The sequence below is a fragment of the Embiotoca jacksoni genome, unplaced genomic scaffold (assembly GCF_022577435.1).
Source record: "Embiotoca jacksoni isolate LCO1_2020_lvr unplaced genomic scaffold, fEmbJac1.0.p SCAF_3, whole genome shotgun sequence".
NCBI classification, from domain to species: domain Eukaryota; kingdom Metazoa; phylum Chordata; class Actinopteri; family Embiotocidae; genus Embiotoca; species Embiotoca jacksoni.
The window spans coordinates 13,130,997-13,147,201 of NW_027185381.1; positions in this window are offsets into that span (position 1 = coordinate 13,130,997).

A 16,205-nucleotide genomic window follows, 5' to 3' on the forward strand; every position below is an offset into this window, starting at 1 on the left:
GTCTCTTAATCCCCAGTGCCTTGTAAAGCCTTTGAAAGGAATACTTACTGCGGCATAAACTATCGTTCACAGTCTTAAAGCGAGCGCAGGCCCCGTGCTCTAAAGGAAGGACCACTTCCTACACCGAGCGTCCGCTGGCTACAGCATCATCAGATTTAGGTGAAGAGGGGATATCACAGGATCTTATTGAGCCTTAATGGCCAGCTGAAACTCTGCAGAGGGACTAATAGATTCAGCACTCTGTTGTGACTGTGCCGGTTATAACCACTTACACCTGTGTGAGGCTGAGCGGCTGGCCGCATCACCTCTCAGCCATGATCTCCTTACATGTACAACACCACCTCTCCCCCCAGTCTCTACACAAAGCTGTACAAGTGCCCACAACACGCAAGAAGCAGCACGAGGACGTCAGCAAAAAGTGGCAAAAAGTGAAGGCTCATTAAGCATGAAAAAAACAAAAACCAATTTAGGTGGATAACTTAATATGTGGTCCTCGAATTTACCACAGCAAACACATCCGCTATGAAGACGATACATTAAAACACTTTGAAAAATCACACTGGGAAAAGTCATCATCATTAAAGCGTAGTCAGGCTAAGTATCTTAGATGAATTATGCTCCCTAGTATCAAAAGACAGCAGGAATAACATTGAGAGTGTGTCCTTTTCTCTTCTGTTCTCTGGCAGCACCCTGCTGGGAAACTTGAAATTACCCTCTGTCTGGCTATTCTCCACTAATAATAATGATAAAGTTTTTTCTCCCTAATTATGCAAAGAACTCTCAATTAGCATAACTCGTCCTCTGTGTCAGTACAAACAGCAGAACACCCCGCGGGCCCATGATGGTTTCATTCTCAGCCTGTTCTTTTTTTTTTTATTATTCTTTTTTCTTTTTTTCTGACTTACTCTCCTGAGCTAATGAAGATGTGTGTTAATAAAGATAGCTGGGGCAGTGGTGGAGTTGTTGCAGGTGTAAAAGGAGCTGCTATAGGAGGAGATTATGATGCTGTGTTTAGTACGGTGCCCTCTGCAGGCCTCCCAGAGGGGCTGCAGCGCTGTGAAAGCAGGCCTGCAGCCTCAGTGGAGAGGCAGTGACACATACTCCCTCTCACGCAGCCTGCAGCGAAGATTAAAGATGTATGTTTAGGGCAGATCAAATAGAATGCAGAATCCACAGGCCTACAGAGAGAAAACAACACATTAAAAAAGATTTTAAATAAAACCATACACACTGTATGCTCTAGGCTTTGTCTGAGCCTGGAGTCATGGCGGCTGATAACGTCCATCAAGCTCGCTATCATCAAAAGAAACAGGCGTCCTGAAAACCAGAGCCACTGGTTTAGATTTGTGCATTTTAAGGACAATACAGTCCTCAGGGGAAACCTTGAAAGAAGCTGCAAACAAATGACGGCCTGGTGTAGGATCCTGTTCATGTAAATGCATCATGGGAGTGTGCTGTCACCAAGAGATGATAATCAGGCTTTACGGACACACAAGTGACCCCCTGGGACTCAAAGGTGTCATATAGTATAGCTTTTAAAAATGCACAGGAGTGTGAGAAAATAAGATGTTAAAAGCTGAGCGAACACAGGTGGAAAAGTGTGTATTATGTAGTACTGAGTGCTGATGAAAGTGCCTGTAAGTCCTCAAGGGTTTGGCAGTAAACACTACAAACAGACAATCCCCAGAGAGGCCCACCACCTCCCTCCTCTTCCTCCTCCTGCTGTCTCTGACGAAGTGCTCTTTGAGAGGGGACACCATTAGGACCACACTGAAGGTGGAGACAGCATTAACTTATAAAAGTCCAACTAGTTGCCAGTAGCCCCTTGAATAGATCCACTGCTTCTGCTGACTTGTGCTCTATCAAGTATCGTCAACACTGAAAAAAGTCACAGCTGAAGGTGTGAAGTGGACACCCAGCCACCGCATGACACGGAGATACCCAATCACAGGACAACGTTTTGACACATCAGCAGCACTCCAGAGGGCCTGTGTCGACTCAAGTGTCCACATTTCTGCTCGGTGGGCTCTCGGCCCGGCCCGGCCAGGAACACACACACACACCATAGTCAGGCATGTGCAATGGGTGGAGCACTGTTTTCTGTGAAAGGTGGAGACGAAAGGTCACATTATGGTGTCAGATGAGACATGGTTCTGGGTCCGGCCTTCTCACAGATCGGTCAGACACATTAGTGGGACATGTTTTCCCATCGCCTCATTTGAGGTGTGCTTGTGAGCCTCGTGAAATCCTCTCCCGTCCTTACACTTCCACTGCCACAGGCACTCACAGAGAGACAGAGAGACAGAGAGAGAGAGAGACAGAGAGACAGAGAGACAGAGAGAGAGACAGAGGGAGGCGAGTGAGAAAGAGAAAGAGAGGATTTCACAAATGCCTTCATCATTTAAACGGCTGTGCTGTCGCTGGAGCGCAGCATGAATAATTCAGCGAGACTGCTCCTTCTTCAAACAGACAAATAGAACAGGATTACGCCTCCACAAAACAAACGGTAAACACGACAATCAAAACAACAGAATTAATTAGGTAATTAGGGAGACAAAATAAATGTGAAATAATGATAAACTCTTCGGAGACCACAGCTGCAACTCTGTTACAGTATGCAAATATGCAGATTCAAGAGTTCAGAATACATTACAGGCTCACAGGATTGTTTGGAATGAATGGCACTCGCAACCATTTTTAAAATGATGAGATTCAACACATAATCCACGGCCAAGCACACTGCTGAGGAGGAATTTCAAAAGTGTATTTGCAAGACACCCGTGCACAAATCTATATGAAGCCAATCAATCACTGCTGATGAATATTCAAAGCCATTTTTAGTAGATCATCAGCAGAGGATGTATTGCTTATTTAATGTCCATATTGCTTAAGAACCCTGGGAAAAATTGACTCATGCTTGTACTTGAAAGTTGAAAGAGATTATAAGTCTCATCTGTCAAGACTATATTTGTATATACACAGTGACACCATTGAGCAGGGGAAAAAAAAAAAACAGATGTAGGGCTTACATAATTGAAGAATGAACAGCAATCCAGCTCAAGGATTTGTAGTTCATTTACAGTCTCGAGTTAAGAAGGCCTTTATCTCCTTCTCATTCCAGCTGGAGTATTTCAGCGCTCTATAGCCGATTAAAAGTGTAAGCAAAGAGAATCCTTCTCATCTCTGGGAAATCCAACCATGAAGAAGAACTGACAAAAGTGTGCAGAGAAGCAGGCCTGCAGAGAATTTTGTTTGCCTTGTGATCTGGAAAGGTCAGGGCTAAACTTTCTGCTCGCAGCAATTAATGTCTTCGACTCATGCACAGGAATTGCAGTTGACATCCTCAGCTTTCATCAAATGACAGTCTGGCACCGGGGGCTTAGGTAAATATGAGCTATCCATTTCCAGCAATATTTAAATCACATTTCCAAATTGCAGCCCTTGAACAGCAGTTTAGAACGGGATGAGGAGGTTGAGGCATAATGACAGCTTCTCTGGGGTTTATTGAAAGTGATGAATGCTTAGAAGAGGGGATTGCTCAATGTGAATTCATGAATTTGAAAGAGATTATCTAAGCACAGATGAATTTGAAAGTCCTGCAGCTCAGCACTGATGCAGTGTATCAAGGGCAAAAAAAAATACTGAGCACCACCAAGTGAAAAAAAAAAAAGAGGCATCCCTTCAACAGTCTGAAAAGCCCTTTTGCCGCTGGAACAAATTAGCTCTCTAAATCTGATAATGCTTCCATCCAAACCAGTTTCATCAGCAATATCAGGGCAAGGGGGGACACTACATGACACACGAGAGTGGAGACACACTGTGCAGATACTGTGCTGCCTAATCTACCCACTATATATGCAGCAGCAGCATATAATGATGGATAAGTAAGAGGTTGAAAAACAAGCCTTGATGTGGACCAAAGCAGCAGGGGTCACAAAAATAAGGAACAATCAGTGGCTGTTATGCCTTAGAGTGAGTACAAATTTACTGCCGAGCTGCCTCTAAACTGCTGGGACTAACTATATTAGCCACTGCTGAATTCAACCCCCTGAAGACAGCATTAAAGGCTCTACAAGACAGACTGGAACACAGTGGTGCTATCAAAGGACCACAGAAACAGATCCCCTGTGTCACGGGCAAGAAAAGAAAATACATCACTAATAAATGAGATACAAAGAAGAAGAAAAATCTGGGACAAAAAGAATGTGGCGCACATATTTTGTGCGAGTCAAATGGAATAGCGAATGAGAAGCTGCTGCTGCTGCTGTCCTGCAGGGGCAGGGCGGCTGTTTTTCTACGACAGCACATCCCCATCTATGCCAGCACTCATTTACTGATCTCATTAATATCCCTACTCTGAGGAGGACAGAGACAGCAGCCGTGAAACAGCCTCCCCCATCTCCTCCTCCCCTGCATCCTCCATGTGCCTGTTCCACTGGGTCCCCCTCCCTCTCCTCTCATCTCCGCCTCTCTGTAGTTCAGTAATTGGGCTCAGCTCATTGTTATTCAAAACCCTGTAGAACCAATTAGCTGCAGACCTCCTGACCCTGGGTTGCTATGTAATGGTGCAAGCTAAAGACTCTAAGTGAGGAAGCCAAGAGCAAAGGTTTTAAATTCCTTTAGTTCCTGATTAATAATCCTGTCAGGGCGATCAGAGACATTAAAGAGAAACTCTGGTTCAGCTCCTTCTTTTATGGCTTCTCCCTCATTTCTAGGCTGTCCATTAAAGCTTAATGATGCCGGGGGTTGCTCTCTCTCCTCTGTCTTGTCAGATAAATGTACAGTTAACAGGATAATGAGGAATCCTGATCCTCCAGCTATCTGGGACAAAGCAGACCTGTGACCCCGCTGGGAGGAAGTAGGGCAGCAGGGGAGGATGGAGAGAGAGCAGCGAGGACAGCAGAGCCAGTGGTGGCGTGGATGGCGGACGGTGATGTCCGGCTGCCCCGGAGGATCGAGATGAAAGAGCCGGGGCGGATGAAACCTGGGATGGAAGGCGGAGATGAGAGGGATGCAGATAACACCCTCATGCAACATTGATGAGGGGAGCGAAGGTAAAGGAAGAGCAGTGGTGGAGACTAGACAGCCTGCTGCTACAAGTGATTTGTTTAGCTGGGATACAAGAGTGCAGCTGTTTCAATGCACTGGTTTTACCACAGAGGAAATAATCAGCTGCCAAGGAAGATTTTTTTTGTTTGTTTACACCCGTTTAAATGAGCTGGTATTAAAGGGGCATATATATATATATGTATATATATATATGAATGAGATGTTATTGCACAACATGTCACATGCTAAGGCTATGTTTAAATACTAAACAGCTCTCTGGGGATTGAAGAGACTTTAATGGAAGACTATCCTACTTGTAGTGAAGAGAGAATTCTCACAGCAGACAGACACAGATATCAACTAGCTGGTGAACATATAGCATAGCATTTAGCATAGCAATTAGCAGCTGATTCCCTCAAGAGTTGGTGGATACCAAATACAAAACTAGTGGAAGAGTGAATATCGGATTTACTTTCACAGGGTGACCACAAAACACGTCTCCAAATATAAGAGTGAACAGTCTTCTCACCAGATTTATGGCAAATGTAGATATTATATCAAGCTATTCCTCCAAAGTTATTGCTGTCTTTAAAGGTAAATCAGATTCAGATCCTAAATTCACATTTCCTATCGATAACAAGCTTGTAGACTGTCTTTGTAGCTGTTAGTCTCCGATTTATGAAGCTAATAATTGTTTGAAATCCCCTCAAGGCACAGAACCAATATTTGAGAATCGGCCCATATAAGGCCACCGACTTGGCTTGTTTGTGAATCATCTCTGCAGGTCGTTACAATCTTTGAACCGAGAGCCTGCCGAGCTCACACCTGTTTTCTGAATCCTATTTGGAGACGCTGTGGTGTTTGCATTCCTGACGCTGAAGTGCTTATTTGGTTCAGTTCTCCGGGCTTGGCCGAGAGTTTTGGGAGGATTCGCATGCGATGCTGTAAACACTGGCTGCTTCGAGCCCTCTGACACTGATGCATTGCCTCCCAAGCTGCTATAAATCCTTTTACAACAAACTCCATAAAGCTCTTTGGTGCCTAAATATTTATGGTTGCCAGAGTTTCCCCTTGAGGCTTGTTTTCTGTCAAAGTACCAACAGCAATAAGTCATGTGGAGCGACTCCAGACATCTTATCTGGGAGTCGGGGTAAAGGGCCTGGTGATCTGGCCATCTCCACCAGAGAAGGGGCACACGCCGAGGAAGGGCCAGTAATGAGCGCTTCTCCCTCCATCACTTCTCCTCCCTGGCCTCCTCTGTTCGTGGACTCAATTGACCCGCAAAACAAACATACCGCTGCGTGACCTCTGCTGATCAGACAGACAAACAAACAAACTTTTCTGCGTCAAAACTTCCAAGCACGCCTCTGTCAGGGACCACAGGGCAGTCAATGTAGGACAAACATGCTGGAAATATCAATGGACAGAAGACAATAACGGACATGACAGGCTGTAAACCAACCCGCCTGCTGCATGGCTCATGGATCGGGGGGGAGGGGGGGGTCAAATGGTGTTATTGCAGCACACTCAAGCGGTGTGTGGACCTGAGACGGCGGGGGAGTAAATGCAGGTGTGCTGACGGTGAATCTCATACGCGGGTGCCTTCCTGAAAAGTGTAATTTTGCCCAGCGCAGTGTAGCTGTCAGCTGCTAAACACAGTGGCTCCTTGAAACAAGTGTCTCTAAAAAAGCAGCAGCGGGCCTGATGAGTCCTCAAGCATCCTCCCAGTGCTGTGATTACTGACGTTTACCCTCTTTAATATGTGTAATTCCCATTTTCTCTGATTCATGAGTAAGGGCCCTCAGGGGGACCACACTAAGTGGCAGTCTGCCAAAGCCCTCCTGTTGGAACAGCTCTAAGTCACTTCTCCCTCCACAGTGAGATCCAGCGTGACAGTTACAGGTTGTCTCATCTACCTTTATTGTTGTTATTTGCATCTTGGAGCACTGACGATAGCCTGAATGTACAATGACTAATGGTACGTGCTCTTCACGCAGGTGTGACAGGATGATTTTAGTTCCTGACTGAATACCTATAAAAAGCACTGAAAAATAGTAACACGATATGTCACACACTGGAAAACACTCGCAAAGTGCTACTTTTGTCTAAATGCACATTAGCGCCTGTATTGTATAATCACCACTGGTTAGTATGACCAGAATAACTGACCGTGCCATGTTTTTCATAATCTATTTTCCAGTATGGTCATACATAGAGCCGTCAGGTCATAAACACATTCAGTTGCAACAGCCCTGCACAAATATTGCATTTGTGAGGCTCATATACTGCTAAAAATTTACTGAGAATCTGTTAGAGAAGTGTTGATTCAACTGAGGATACACTTATTAAAGCAATACAGGTTGTTGTTTTTTTCGGTCAAACAACTTTAAAAATTAAAAAAATAATGGATTATATTATCAGCTGGGGCAGCACAGTGGTGCACTGGTTAGCACTGTTGCCTCACAGCGAAAAGGTTCCGGGTTTAAATCCGGTCCTTTTTGTGTGGAGTTTGCATGTTCTCCCTGTGCCTGCGTTGCTTCTCTCCAGGTACTCAAGCTTCCTCCCACCGTCCAAAAATATGCACCTCAGGTTAATTGGTGATTCTACAAATTGACCTTAGGTGTGAATGAGAGTGTGAACGGTCTTTCTTTCCGTCTGTCTCTGTGTTGGCGACCTGTCCAGGGTGTAACCCTGCCTTCGGCCAAAGTGAGCTGGGACAGGATCCAGCCCCAGCCCCCCCCTCCCCCCGTGACCCTGTTCAGGATAAAGCGGGTATAAATAATGGATGGATATTATCAGTTGTTCATGTTTTTCTTTGCACATCCCTCCAATATAATAACCTTCAGTGATGGGTAGCTATAACCTGAGCTTTTTTCAAGTTGACTGCTACAATACAGGCAAAGACAGGCTTCTGTCAAAATAATATTCCCTGCTTCGGTTAAACACCTAACAGAAAGTCAGTGAGCGGTCAATATAATATTCGATTTCTCCCACTTCCTGGCAGGAGGTAGTCTTCGTCTTCACCAACAGAGAGAATGTGAGAGGTAGTGGTTTCATTTAATGTCTAGTTGGTGTATTCTTTTCATCTCTGGGTTACAGACTGTGCTACAGGCCAAACACAGAAGGCTCACTGTTGGAGAGCAGCTACATGATGACAGACCCACCAAGAATGTTACCCTCACCGCCATATGTAATACAGCACCAGAGTTCCCTTATTAAGGAGTGAAATAATTTCCACCAAAGTGGTTGGTGGTGCTGACAGCTCAGATTAATGTTCTCTGTAAAACAGCCAGAATAACAACTGCTCCTGCACGCATCGTGAAAACCAGTACGTTTGGCTGAGGGAAGCCTGCCAGCTCTACAAATTCATGCATATTTGGGTCTGTGAACATCTGCCAGCGCAAATAATTTATGCTGTTCTCTCAGCTAAGGGGCAATGAATCCCCTCTGAAAAGTTTTCTCCAACTTCTACAGTAAGCCTGTGCGCCCGTCCGCCCACCAACCCCCCCCCCCCCCCCCCTCCTCGCCCCCTCCTTCCTTCCCTCCCTCCTCTCCCTGGTGTGAAGTGGTGCAGACACACGCTCCAACCACAGACCAGGCTGAATGAGGAGCATCCTGAGGCGTGTGGGAAAGTCCCAGGCACCACTTCAGTCGACCAAGAGCCAACTGTTTCCTGTCCCTCTTCGGGCCTCAGGGTTCGAGCGCGCTGTCAAGGCCATATCCAAAACATCCTCCATGCTGCAGTATGAATGGAGCTCTGCCTTGGGTGGGATCGCCACAGCGCATATCTGCATGCACGCCTCGCTGTTGGGGCCCTGTAGATGTGTTTCTCCACTGGAGCGATGAATATCTTACGATATCGTGGAGGTGGATCAAAACATTTGAGCTCACTGACACGACAGAACTTCCAGCAGCTCTGCTGTTGTCTTCCAACACAATGGTATCAGGTGATTAAAAACTCAAAGGGGGGCTGTATTGATATTCAAAACACTGCAACCAACAGATGGCATATTAATCATTAACTGATTCTGTGCCATTTCTGTTTGATGTACAGCACAAAATTCTGGGCTAATTTTGCTCCACTATGTGCTGCTCGGCGATGATAGCTTGGTTATTTATGAGCAGAGAGGAAACCTACCATTTTCCTCTGAATTATAATAATACACTGTTCTCTGCTGCTATAGTCAATAAACCCAATTGGACATGATGCCAGCTCATACTCCATTAGATCAACTTGCAGCCGTCATTATACACCTGACAACTAATTATACCGTATGAAAAAGTACCTGGAAGCAAACAGAAAGTAGTAATTTAATAAATGAATACTTTGCCCTTTGACTCACACAGTGGAAATGTGTGGGAGGAAAGCCTATAGAAAAACCTCAGATGAACTCTGTCGTGTGTGTGTGTGTGTGTGTGTGTGTGTGTGTGTGTGTGTGTGTGTGTGTGTGTGTGTGTGTGCGTTATCATGACTCCTCTCGTCTTCGCCTTCTCCTCCCAGTCCAAACCGGTCTCTGTACACTCTCCTCCAGCAAACTGGCAGGAGGTCAGCATCAGGCCAATCCCCGGCAGCCCCCAGAAGGGAGCTGCTGTCAACAAGCAACATGGATAGTTTGAGCACTGAGGGCAAAGCTGTGGCACGTCGAGGTCAGGAGAAATCACTCAGCCCACAACTGACCAACAGCACAGTTGGAGGAGATGCCGCTGTCAAGGCTCAGGCCTCCTGATGAGATATCGCCGTTACACTCCTACAAATGTTAAACCCGCTACTGCCCACCCTGCCAAGAAAAAACACATTTTAACAGTATACAAAAAGCTATGACACTGTGTGAACACACGTTCAGACAATTTTCACATGCTTCTGTCTATTTATTGAAAATAATAGATTATTTAAGATGAATCCAGAATATCTCAGGAAACTGTTTTCATTTTTCTTATCTTGTTGGCAGTGTATTATACACTCAGTTTATGCTAAAACCAGTTCAGTCCAATGCAACAGTCCGGCCATTTATTCAACCTTCATGAATGTTATAATGATCACTACTGAAAATATCTGGCGTTAATTGAACTTCATGGTCACTTTGGAGGCTTTGTTTTTGTTGTTATATTGAAAGATATTTTTTGATATTCCACCTACCCTCAGCTAAAGGAGGTGGACAAATTACTAGAAACCTCTCGCAAAAAACTGTTCGAACACTAACATCAGAGGAAGGTGCCAAGAAGGCAGGATTTTTTTGTGGGCTGTTGAGACTGACAGATTTTAGCCAGGTGTACCTAATAAACTGGCTGCCAAGTGTTGCTATTGCTGCTCTTAGCTCACAGCTCAACATCTTCGTATTACAGCCAAGCCTGCCCTCTGCAGGTCAAAGTATGAAAACTTTACGTCCTGGTTTTGGATCAATTGTGAAAACTAACTGACTCGCCAATTGAATATTTTGTCCTTCGATGTAAAAGAAAAAAAAAACTAAACTAAAGACATGAAGAGAATAAAACTTCTGGCTATGTCCAAATGTCTAAAACATGGGGTCAAAGGTCATGTGGAAACTATCTGAATTTGCCACCCAATGTTATCCCCTCGTGCCCCGCTGTTGCACTTGCTCGCACACATTTCTATTATTCAAGTCCCTCCGAATGATCATTTATTAGGAGAAAGTCACAGCGTTGTTGAAAGATACCGTCTGTTCCTCTGAAAGAGAAAAGTAACACAACATCTGATTTGACTTCTTGTTTTCCATTCGCTCCTCCGCCCCACCAATAAAATACAGGACAACATCCACAGTTAAACTTAGCTGCAGTCCTGTTAACTATCACACCGTGCAGTATTTAGTCTCGTCCAGTTCTGTTTTACTACAATTTGGTCTATTGTATCTTTATACTGCATTAAATAGATCCACCTTTAACATAAATAATGTAATAATATACATTTCTGTTATTTGGTATTGTGTTATCCAAGTGGAAAAAAAATGGCTCTTGGATAAACAGTGAATAAACAAGATGCTCATATACAGAGTCCCGGGCAGAACATCCATCTCAGTCTTGAGAGGTGTCAAAGGTTAAATGACACCTCTGCCCTGCATTTATCTTGTGAATGGAGGTTTTCGGAGATGGCTTATCAGAATATCCAAATTAACATAGAGACAAATCTACAGTGAAGAGGTGCAATTGTAGGCAGACACTCAGGCGTGGATCAAAGCTGTGGGGAGACACAAGGGAATAGCAGATGAAAGAGGTACACATTAAGCTGTTTACTAAGGTGACATGAAACGCTGTTTCAGCTCAGTATTCAGCCTAATGAGGGAGAGAGACACAGGGTTATCTTTTTAGATATTCAGAGCTGCCAGTTTTATATCCCTGCTCTACATCAAAAGACAACTCTGGTAAGGTGATGTATAATATAGTGAAGTCCCTGTAGACTAAATTAACATTTAACTATTCCGTTGAAGGGCTCATTTGCACTTGGCTACTAACTAGCTCGGGTGGGGTCTCAACACTTTGGTGCATTGTGACTCCAGGAAGTGATTCATTTGAAGGGTCTAAACATTATTCTGTTGCACAAACTTTCCTCTAATTTACAACCACTGGATGGGCGATTATAGATGGTCTCTGGAAGTTGAAGCTTCAGCATAAAATAAAGCCGAATTTAACCAGTGTTACCACTGTGGGCATGTAAGTAGTGATAACAGCCTCACAGAGTCTAAAATGATTGGATAGACTTACTAAGTAAGATGTAAAATAATCCAGTAATTTACTCTGAAACAAGTCTGGGAGAAATGGTCAAATAAAACAAGAAAGAAATAGTTATTAGACAACCAGTGAAGGCGGGTGTCATGGAAATGATGTATTTCCAGTGAGAAATGAACAGATAAACAATGATTCAATGAACTGTCTTTTATCAATTTAATATAACAAGATAATATACAAATATCAATAAGAAGTATCAAGAATTCTAATAAGAATATTAAAGAATCAAGAATCACAAATCAAAGAATTACAGAGTCAATATATTTCAGCTCAAAGGACAGGCTGGTGCCCACAGGGTGTGCACCGTGAGTCTGACCCCACATACAGACACAGTCACACATTTGTAACCAAAGACATGTAGTCAAAACATAGAACAGGGAAATATTCTATCGTGGGAATGTTTTGTTTCCCTCTTCACTAGACACAACTAAGCAAGCTTCTCACTCACAAATAAAATGTGCTTCAGGTCTGCTGGAAAGTTACAGAGAATCATTGTAGCACACAGGTTATTACATATATATATATATATATATATATATATATATATATATATATATATATATATATATATATATATATATATATATATATATATATATATATATATATAAGGTAATGATTCATTTTTCTGTTACAACGGGCAGCATCAGTTTGAAGGGGCAACAAGCCAAGAAGGCTGCTCAATGCAGGAGATGAATTTCAACCCCGGTGATTGGAAAAAGACCAGTCGTGGACTTCCTCGCACCAAATGCCAGGAAGAGAAAAATCAGCCTCACATATTTGTCAATTACACTCAGATCAGAATAAAATGACAACACTGTGGGTTAAAGAAAAGGCTGTAAGATGACCAAGGGCCACAACTTACTCTGAAATCACCACATTTTCTTGAATTTTGAATGCCAGTGATAGAGATTTTAAAAAGTGAATGAGGCTTTCGCTGTATCTCTCTGTGCTTGTAAATTACTATGGGCGTTACTGAATCAGAAAAGACAGCGTCACATTTAACTAATGTACTCATTTGTCAGATTATGAAAGAACATTTCAGGCCAGACTCCTCAGTTACACTGATCAGATCAAGGTGACCGTACTGTGTGGCGATGGAGGAAGAAATATTAAAATCCTCCACTTAAGCATGTTACAGCGTACAAATATTTGTGTACACTACTTGAGTGAATGTAGTTACTTTCAAAGCACTTGGGTGAGTCATGTTTCCGACGAAAGACAGGCTCTTCACACGTATGATAAACCCGGAGTGAAAATTGAGTAAAGGCCCCAACACGCTCTGAAGCCTCTGAAGTCCCCCACCGAGTTGAGATCCTGCACACAAAACCACTACTACACCACATTGAAAACAGATGGATCAAATAGTCCTTCCCCTTTATTTGGACTGCTCTCTGTTATTGGAAAGAATCTCAGTAAGAATTACCAAATCTGGCCGCCGTTCAGGAAAACAAATGGACACAGATGTAGTTTTCCATTTTACAGGCTGTTTATGTCTTGCAAATTCCTTCTCCAGAAGAGCGGGATCGGTTCTTTCATGTTTTAATGGCTCAGAGTGACCGCAGCCCTTTGTGGCAAACGCACTTTTCCAATACTAATGACATACAGTCACACAAGTCTCTGGCAGCAGTGTGCTACTGAGGCTGCGTGCCCATTGTGTAATTAGTCTACCACTAAGTCCTAGTCTGGGGAAACATTCACAACCACATTAAACACTGACAGCCTTTCACCTCAGAGAGCTTGAAGCAGATGGATACGATCTGGTGGAGTAATATACAGCCCAAATGGCTTTCATCAGCCAGTTAAACTGATAACATTTGTTGTCTGATAGGAAGGGGCTTCTCTGCTGTCCCTGCAGGAGTTTGTCATGAGTTTACGGTCTGGAAGGCTGAGAAGGATTGGATGACAATCTTTTTATTGGCATTACATCTCCACAGTAACCTAATCTTTCTCAGGAGTGACTGTCTCATATGCGCTCCTCTTAGGAGAAAAATAATTGGTTTTGGGGGGAGAAAAAAAACACGAAAATCTAAGGAGCAAGCGGTGTTAGTAAAAACCAGGACACTCAGTTCTGTAACGGATACAAGACTTTGGGGCTTTTGAGTTGTTCTGCCCAATACTGCCATCTGGTGACTCCCAAACAACATTACACTAGACCATACTTGTTGGTAGGAGACGTCTTGATTTCTTTCACTTAAAATGTCTGTAGCTGAGATATTTAGAAAAGTGCAGTAAACAACAATGTGAAAACACGTGACAACATGAAATGAACCTAAAGAGAATCATCACCTGAATCTTCAGGTATCTTCAGCTTCATACTGAGTTTCAGTTCATTGTTTAGCTGTCGGGTACACAACTTTCATGTTCACTGTCACAGCGCTCACAGCATCATTTCCGGCTGCCGCGGGCAGCTGTTTTAAATGAAAAAGCTCAAAAGCCCTGACACACTAACTCGCTCAGTCCCAACCAACAGACACATTAAGAACTGGTGAACACGGTGACATTCAGCAGCGAGATATCTTACTGATGAGGTGGTGGAGATCAAAAACAGAGCTAAAAAAAAACCCTGAATAGAAATACATTTGTCCAGTGGCTGGAACAGCAAACAAATGATCATTTTAATGACAGTGTAAGAAGCTGCTGGCTAAGAAATTCCCAAACAAACTTAAAGTTTTATTGGGTTTTTTTTTCACTTAAAGTGATACAAGCCTTATTGAGGCTTGTATTGTTTTAAATAATGTTTTCTAGACTAACTAAACATAAGTGCCGAAAAAAAACCGTCAATGTACATTTGTTAAGAAATGATTGAAATCTGGTTTTGAGGGATAATGTAAACTATTTTAGACCCATTTGGAAATTGCTGCACCATATTAGGAACAGTTAAACTATTATATGATTGTTTGGTGAATTTAAACTTTATTTTCAACAATATATTATTAAGTTTGGATCGCTTTCTCTAATTGCTATTTTCATTATTCTCGATTTTACTGCATTTGATCTTATGATTGCTAATAGATAGTTGACTGATATGGCAGTATAAATCAGCCCCTCCAGGATTTTAGCTGACGTTTATGATGATTGTTGATTATTTAAACTAAAGCTATTTAAAAAAAATAAAAATAAATGTAGTTCAGTAAAACTTGTTGGGAGCAGTCTAAAGTCTCAAGTAAAGCAACTTAAAACGTTCTCAGTACTTCAGTGAACTTCCAGCAACTTGTTTGTTTAGATTAACAGAAGAGCAGAGGCTAATTTGCTCAAATATATAAAACACAACCACACGTGGATGTTGAAACAGCAGTTAAATCCTGTCTATGATCATCCCCAAAAAGCAACTAACTCAGGACAAGATCCCTGATGCAAGCGGTTTCTGCAGACTTGTCTGAAGTGCCTCTTTTGGTTGGCAGACCAGATCAGACGCATACGGAGGGAAAACCTGCTGAACCCATCACTCTGACTTGAACCCATCACTCTGACTTGAACCAGCCTCATTAGCGGTGGCCACATCACGTGTCTCTCTCGTCTATCAGGTAACGACAGCACTGAGGCTCCTCGTCATCTGGGTCACATGAAAGCCCTCCACACCAGAGGAAACCTCGGGGTGACCCCGGCCTCTCATGCCGAGTGTGAAGTGTTAATCGAAGCAGTAGATGGAGCCAAGCAAGGAGCAGGCACTGAGGTGTCTCCCTGAATGGATCTGCAGACCAGTCCTGTGTGCATGTCAGTCTTTCTGATGGGCTGTTAAAAGCCATCGGGGTGCTGTGATCCGAGAGCACACTCCAGTGAAAACACACATGGTCCCGGTTAAAGTTGGGGGAAATTGGATTAAAGAAAATTCTTCTTGAAGCGCTCTGGATTGTTCTTGCCATAACAACTGCGAAGCATCTGACAGATGAAACCACAAATCAGCCTGAAACTAATATTTAGCTTCTCTATTTCATGTCGAGTAAGTCACAACAGAGAAAAGAAGCCGTCTGGAGGAGAGAGGGGGAAGGCGCTCTGGCTGGGGATAAATAGACTATGACATTTCTTTCCTCAACAAGGAAGAATGATTACAGCATGAACAACATGCTCATGGTTAGACTTTATTTGCGTATGGGTGTCTGGATATTGTTTTAAGACCGACTTGAAGAATTGTGGACCTATAAATTAGCCCCCCCAAGTTGCCGAAAACAAGAGTTCTTAGGCCTGACTGCAGCGCATGCTTTCTATCAGTGGGGTTTTATTACACCACATGCAGCTGGAGACCCAAGTTTGGAGAGTTCACCTTGTTCAAACCATCAGATCGGGAAAACCATCTCCACCAGTATGAGAAGTAAGGAAAAAAATAAATAAATAAAGGTGTCTGTGTTACCACACTTTGATTGAAGTTATTTTTAAGTGGAATATTAAAACCTATAAGGCAGAACTGGAGCCCA